We start from the raw sequence: 7,874 nt of genomic DNA, 5'->3' as shown, positions 1-7,874 counted from the left end.
GGAGGCTCCTCCTGCCAATGCCCCGCGAGCTGACAAAGATGCTTACAAGAAGCATCAAGATGACGCATTAGATGTGTCATGTCTAATGCTCGCGACCATGAACTCTGAGCTTCAGAAGCAACATGAGTTAATGGGTGCTTATGATATGGTTGCACATCTTTGTCAACTATATCAAGGACAAGCAGGGCACTGGAAGAGGAACTTCACAGGATACCTGGAAGATCTTAACAAGAAGAGAAATAAGATTTCTACTTCAGGTATAAATGTTATAGAAGTCAACCTCTCTATTTCTTCGTCGTGGGTATTAGATACCGGATGTGCTTCGCACATTTGTACTAGTGTACAAGCACTGAGAAATAGCAGAGCATTGACAAAGGGCGAGATAGACCTACGAGTAGGCAATGGAGCACGGGTTGCTGCTGTTGCTGTAGGGACTTATTTTCTATCTCTGCCCTCTGGGCTTATACTAGAGTTAGACGATTGTTGTTATGTGCCTGCATTGACTAAGAACATTATATCAGTTTCTTGTTTGGACAAGAAAGGATTTTCGTTTATAATAAAGAACAAATGTTGTTCTATCTATTTAAACGATATGTTCTATTGTAGTGCACCTCTGATAAACAGACTCTATATTCTAGATCTAGAGAGCCCTATCTATAACGTTAGTACCAAGAGGTTCAAATCAAACGATATGAACTACACCTATCTCTGGCACTGTCGCTTAGGTCATATAAATGACAAGCGCTTATCCCAGCTCCATAAGGATGGTTTGCTAGACTCATTTGATTTAGAATCATATGAGATATGCGAGTCATGCCTACGAGGCAAGATGACCCAGACCCCCTTAGTGGGCATAGCGACCGATTTGTTAGGACTTATACATAGTGATGTATGTGGCCCTTTCAATATGTTCGCTAGAGGCGATTATAGGTACTTCATCACATTTATCGATGATTTCAGAGATACTTATGTGTACTTGATGACATAAGTCAATCCTTTGAAAAGTTCAAAGAATTCAAGAATGAAGCATAGAACCAACTTGGCAAGAGTATTAAGGTACTTGATCAGATCGAGGTGGTGAATACTTAAGCCATGAGTTTCGTGACTACTTAGTGAGTGTGGATTTTATCTCAACTCACTCCTCCGGAACACCACAGTGGAATGGTGTATCCGAAAGGAGGAATCGTACCTTATTAGATATGGTACGATCTATGATGAGTCACACAGATCTTCTGACATATCTATGGGGATATACTCTAGACACGGCAGCTTTCATACTCAACCGAGTTCCATCAAAGGCCGTGATAAAGACACCATATAGGATATGGACTGGGAGAGATGGCCAGGTGTCTTTCATGAGGATTTGGGGTTGTGAGGCTTACGTTAGACGTCAAGTCTCGGACAAATTAGGACCCAAATCGACAAGTGCTTTCATTGGATATCCCAAGGAAACTAAGGGATATTACTTCTACATTCCCAAGGTAGTTGTGGCAAAGACTGGGGTCTTTCTAGAAAGAGACTTTGTTTCTAGAAAGACTAGTGGGAGCGCGTTCGATCTTGAAGAAGTTCAAGATGCGAACAATAGCACTGATGCCTCGATGGAAATTGAACTGGAACCACAAAGTATTGTGGATGATGTTGTTCCACAAGGTGTTGAGGAACAACAACCAGTTCAAGTAGACATACCTCTTTGCAGGTCTGATAGGGTACGTCGTCAGCCTGAGAGATACTCATTTCTCTTGTCTGACCATGATGACATTGTGCTCATAGAGGATGAGCCCACCACCTATCAGGAAGCTGTGATGAGACCAGATTCCGAGAAATGGCTAGAGGCCATTCTCGGAGCTGGAATCTTCGATTCGATGATGTGATCAAACAGTTTGGTTTCATTAAGAATGAAGAATGAAGATGAGCCTTGTGTCTACAAGAAGGTTGTAGAAAACATAGTTGTCTTCCTCATATTGTATGTGGATGACATACTACTCATTGGGAAGGACATCCCTATGCTTCAATCTGTCAAGACCTGGCTAAAGAGTTGCTTCTCAATGAAGGACTTAGGTGAGGCATCCCACATTCTTGGGATACAGATCTATAGAGATAGATCTAAGAGATTGCTTGGCCTAAGTCAGAGTACATACATTGACGAGGTACTCCTATGGTTTGCCATGCAGAACTCCAAGAAGGGATTTCTGCCGATGTCACATGGCATGAGTCTTTCGAAGACTCAAGGTCCCTCTTCTAGAGAGGAGAGAGACCGCATGGATCAGATCCCTTATGCCTCAGCCATAGGATCGATCATGCACGCCATGCTATGTACTTGACCTGATGTCTCGTATGCATTGAGCATGACGAGCAGATACCAGTCAGATCCAAGTGAAAGTCACTGGATAGCGGTTAAGAATATTCTTAAGTACTTAAGAAGGACTAAAGAATATTTCTTGATATATGGAGGCAATGATGAGCTAACTGTAAAGGGTTACAGTGATGCCAACTTCCAGACCGATCAGGATGATTACCGATCGCAGTCAGGGTTCGTGTTTTGCTTAGATGGTAGTGTTATGAACTGGCAGAGTTCACAGCAGTTCTACAACGTTTCCATCTCATTCGAGAGATTATCGATAGAGGAAATGTGAAGATTTGCAGAGTACCTACAGAGGCTAACATCGCATATCCCTTGACCAAGGCTTTGGCACAGAGGAAGCATGATGGTCACACTAGGTCTTTAGGCCTTAGAGCCTATACTGATTGGCACTAGTACTAGTGGGAGATTGTTAGTTAGAGCCCTAGAGCCAATCATTTGATGATTGTATGGGCTCATGTATATCATATTCTTGTATATCAATAAAGGCATTTGTTTGGTTATTATACTTATTTATATTAGTGCCAAATAGACTAAGTATAATAGCGTCCTAGAGTAGAAGGTTCATACCTATATCAATCGATTAGTTGAATCGATAGTGAGATGATATAGGGAACACTACTCTAAATCATTCCTAGTCGAGTATTAACATTCAGGGACAATGTTAATACAATAAGACTAGCATGTAGGTCAGCTCGATGACTTGATCTCACAAGTCATGGATATAGAGATATCAAGCTGACACATGGGTATGCATTAGAGAATGTATACTGAATGACCCGCCATGAGAAAGTATCATGGATCGTTATATGAGTGTCATATACTTTCTCATGTGACTATTAGTATGACTATTAGTCCTTAGACCTGAAGTCACCATGGATCCCTACATAAGGAGTTATGTACTTTGGTTTCGTCAAACGTCACCCGTAATTGGGTGGACTATAAAGGCAATTACTGGGTATATAACAAATTATGTAGGGGTGAGTGATGTAGATGGGATCTATCCCTCCCATATGACGGGAGCGACATCGGTATTCTTGATAGAGTGAGACCACTAAGTGCATGGCCATGCCCAAATAAGTCAACATTAGATGTTGAGCTCATTTGATCGAGTGAGTCTACTTAGAGTTCAAGATTTAGATTGATTAGAGGATGACACGGTCTATGCCTCATATTGATCAATCTAGACGTCTAGGATAGAAGGACACTTGTCATTATTTTGTGAGTAGTCACAATTGGTAGTCACAAGGTGATGTCGGATCTCGACATTCTTGTAACTTGGGTAGTAATGATGTGTTGCTAGATACCGCTCATTACTTATGCTCCTAAATGGGTTTAGGGCATTGCCAACGTTACAAGAACCTATAGGGTTACACACTTAGGACAATTAGGTGGAGATTAGGTTCATATGATGAACCAAGAGGATTAGATTCATTTGATGAATCAAATTGGATTAAGAGTAATCCTAATTGGGCTAACTTGAGTTCGACTCAAGTTGATTCATGTGTTAAATGAGTCTAATTTAGATTTTGACTCATTGAATCAATTCAATTTAATGAATTAGATTCATTATATTAAGTTGGCTCGAATCAAATGGTTGGATTAGATCCACCATGGTAGAGATTGAGTCAAGTTTGACTTGACTTGAGAAGGAAGACCAAAGGTCAATTTTGACTTGACCTTTTGCCACCTCATTGGTGAGTTGGCATTAGGTGGACCAATAATGATGTTCCACATCATCATGGGTGCCACCTCATGGAAGTTACAAAGCCACTCTCTTAATGGTTTCATATTAATTGCAATTAATGCAATTAATTGGTAATGGTTTCATATTAATTGCAATTAATGCAATTAACTGGAGAGATTTTGAAAGTGGCCGGCCATTTGGTTTTTGGGTGGAAAAATTCATTTTTCATTCACTTGTGTGCATCTTCCTCCTTCTCCCTCTCAAGCTCTCCCTCTCCCTCTCCTCCCTTGGCCGAACCACATAGGTGCTAGCACACCTTGGTTTTTGGTCATCTCCATCTAGTGTGTCCGTGTGGATACTTCTAGAGGACCGGCGCTTGACGGTCTTGAGATCCGGCATCATTTGGACGAGCGGGAATGCGAAGGGCATCGCATCAAGGGTAAACACTTTTTCCTCATAGATCTAAGTAGTAGATCAGTTTTTGAACTCGTATAAGAAATAGTTTTTCGAATTTTTATATGAATCTTTGCACGGATCTACGGCTTTGGGTCCTTCGGGGTTTCCGCGACGCGAAAAAACAGTTTTCGCGGCTCGAAGAACCCAACATGAATATGGCTCGGTGAAATGCAACAGTGGCCGGTGGTGCTTCCGCTCGACCACCAGACGCTGATGTTGCTTGCTGCTCCGGCCGCTTGGCTGTGGCTTTCTGTTTTTGCTCCACGAGCTTGGCGGCCCTTATCTCGATTAGAGCGTCGAGTTCCTCGTTCGAAAGTGTCACCATGTGTTGTCGTCCAGCCTCGTCCATTGTTTCCGATCAGATACAGGAGCGTTCCCACATACGGCGCCAAATTGATCCTGTCCGAACGCTGACTCAACGGACGCTGGGCACGTGGCGCTCTCCGGTTGCTGATGTGGGTCTTTGACTGGTCGTACGAAGCTCCGGCGACCCTGCACAGAAGTCGGGCCGGGAAGGGGTTCCCGGCGGCGACCCTCCGACGCTCAAGTCAGGCAAGCAAGTAGTAAAGAAAGTGGCTCCAAAGCTTGTAGAATGCGTACCTCCGGCGAAGTCTGCGGCTCTTTATATAGAACGGTGGAAGGGTTCCTGTGCGTCCACCGAGGCACATACATGTCCGCAGCCCATACTTGGGTGTGTGTCTGTCAGAAAGCTTACCTGACACCATACTGCTACAGTCCAATCACGTCTTCGATGGGACAACAGAACACCTCGTTGTCAGATTTAGAGTATGGCCTAGCCATATGACTTGACGGCTGTCAGAAGATGTTCCTGTCCCCCTTTACCCACAACAGGTCGGGACGTCTGTCTGTCCGGCTGAACGAGGAGTTCACGTGCCGGCCGGACGGACCTCATCTCATGCGCAGTCCGGGCGGCACTCTCCTCACGTCCGGACTGTCGTTTGCAGCGATATGCTGGAGAGAGTTTCGGTAGGGTGCTATGTAAGAACTGTTAGCAGTACATCAACTTCTCTTAGGCCTTCCGCTCGGCTCTTTACTACTGTTCCATTGAGCGTCGGAACCCCAACTTTAGTCGGGGCGCCTATTGCCTCAGCTATTCACCGGTTGGTCTGCCTAGCCGGTCGGCCCCTTGGCCTTTTGACTCCATCGTGGCATGGACCCCTCAGAATGGGGGTCCCCTGTTCTAACCACCGGATCAATCATGTTAAAAAGGGAAATTTTATAAGAGAGTTTTTTAAATTTTAAAACATGGTTTTAATTTTTAGAAACTTTCCTTTTTTAACTTTAGGAAAGAGAGCTTGTAAAATTTTATAAGAGTTTTCTTCTTGTAAAATTTTATAAAAATTATTATTTTTTCTTTCCTAAATATGGTGGCCGGCCACCTTGGTGTCTAAGCAAGGGGCCGGCCAATCCCAATCCTAAACCAAATAGGATTGATCTCAACCATTGATTGATGATTGATTCAATCAATAGGAAAGAAAAGGAAAAATAAAAAGGAAAAAGAAAAAACTCTTGGATGATTTTATTTTTTGTAAAAGGTTTTTCCTTATTTTTCTTGGGCATGTAATATAAAAGAAGGGGTGAGGGGGCTTCATGAGATACAACTCTTATTCTTTTGCTTGGGTGATCTCTTGGTGTGGCCGACCCTCTCCCTTCTTCCTCTCCCTTTGCTCTCTTCTCCTTGGTGGTGGTGGTGGTCGGATTTTAGAAGAAGAAGGAGGAAGCTTTTGGGTGGTGTTCATCTTGGAGGATCGTCGCCCACAAGCGAGGCAAGGAATACGGCAAAAGATCTCGAGGTTATTAGCATACAAAGAGAAGGTATAATTAGCAATTGTTTTCCGCATCATGCTAGTTTTTCTCTTTGTAAGAATTCTAAATACAAGAGGCAATTAGATCTAGTTTAATCGAATTTATTTTTCGATTTTGTGTTTTCTTCTTTTTCAAATTTGTGATTCGATTGTTCTTTTCGGTTAACCTAGAGTTATTTAAGGAAATAAATATTAGCTTTCCTTAAAAGGCTTTGCCTAGGCGGTGGTGGTTGCTCCCATATCCAAGAAGGCCATGTGCCTCGCCATGCAGTCCTGGAAGCTAATTTTGGAAATTAATATTTATGGAATTAATAATCTAGGTAGATTTGAATCAATATTGTTAAGTTCCGCTTGCGATTCAAATCTAAACCATTAAGAATAGATAAGTTAAATTTGGAATCAATGATGTTAAGTTCCGTCTGCGATTCCTAATTTAACTTCTAAAGAACACAATAGGTTATTTAAGGAAAGGTCCGACACTTGTACAAAATTTTTGTACAGTGGAACTAGTACGTTTTCCTAGGTTTAACCAACAAGTTAGCGAAGAATAACAAGAAGGAAAGCGGGGTCTTACCCAAGGGAGCCCCTATCTCTGCAGGAATTGGGCTGAGCCTGAAAGAATACAAAAAGCCTTCCAACAGTATTATAGACAAGCGGACGCTCACGTCTTGAAGTTTTTCTGAAGCGGCGTTGCAAGAAGACTGATGTTGGTGCACAGGGAGGTTAGTAGGAATGTCGAGATGCCATTGGGTTGGTTGGACCAAGGGCTCTAGTAGTCTAATAAAGAAAAAGCGTGATTTCCAACCTTTGTTGGAAGAAGACATGTCAGAAAAGAACTTATACTCAGGTCTAGCCTGTACCATGAATACCCCCGATTCAGAGTGTTTGAAGGAATAAAAATGATGAAATATCTGAACGGTCAAGGGGATTTGATATATGCGACACAGAATGACGGTGTCACACACAGCTCTGAAGAAGTTGGGAGCAAATTGAGAGGGACAGATACCAAAGTAGCGGCTCAGTGAGGAGATGAATGGATGTATAGGAAAATGAAGGCCCCCCAGAAGCTGATCCCTGAAAACAGTCATGAAACCTTCAGGAGGGGACGAAGGATGCTCGCTAGGTGTGGGGATACGAAGTTCGTAATCCCTGCTAAGTCTTAGGTCAGACCGGATCACGGACAGGTCATGGTTGTCTATGTCAGAAATGTAACACGCATACCAAAAGGAGGCCTTACCGTCCGCCATTATCAAGGTGAGGAAGGTTGAAGAAGAGGTTAGTCAAAAGGAGGGAGAGCACCAGGCGTAAGGAGTCGAGAAGGGGAAGGGCTGAAACACCAGAGACAGCAAAGTGATGAGGGGACGAAGGTAGTCCAAACACTCAAGGCAACGAAGGCGGACTGCCTTTAGGGCTTATAAAGGAGGTTTTCCTAGGGAATATCGAAAGATGAGTCGAGTATATTTTTGGGTAAAGTGCCCAAGGCCGTCCGATCACATAACGACATGCTCTTATGGGAAGTCGTGTACAAAAAGGAGTGGAGTCGGCG

The sequence above is a fragment of the Zingiber officinale genome, chromosome 11A, assembly GCF_018446385.1.
Source record: "Zingiber officinale cultivar Zhangliang chromosome 11A, Zo_v1.1, whole genome shotgun sequence".
Taxonomy (NCBI): Eukaryota; Viridiplantae; Streptophyta; class Magnoliopsida; order Zingiberales; family Zingiberaceae; genus Zingiber; species Zingiber officinale.
Note: the sequence above shows the minus strand (reverse complement) of the source record.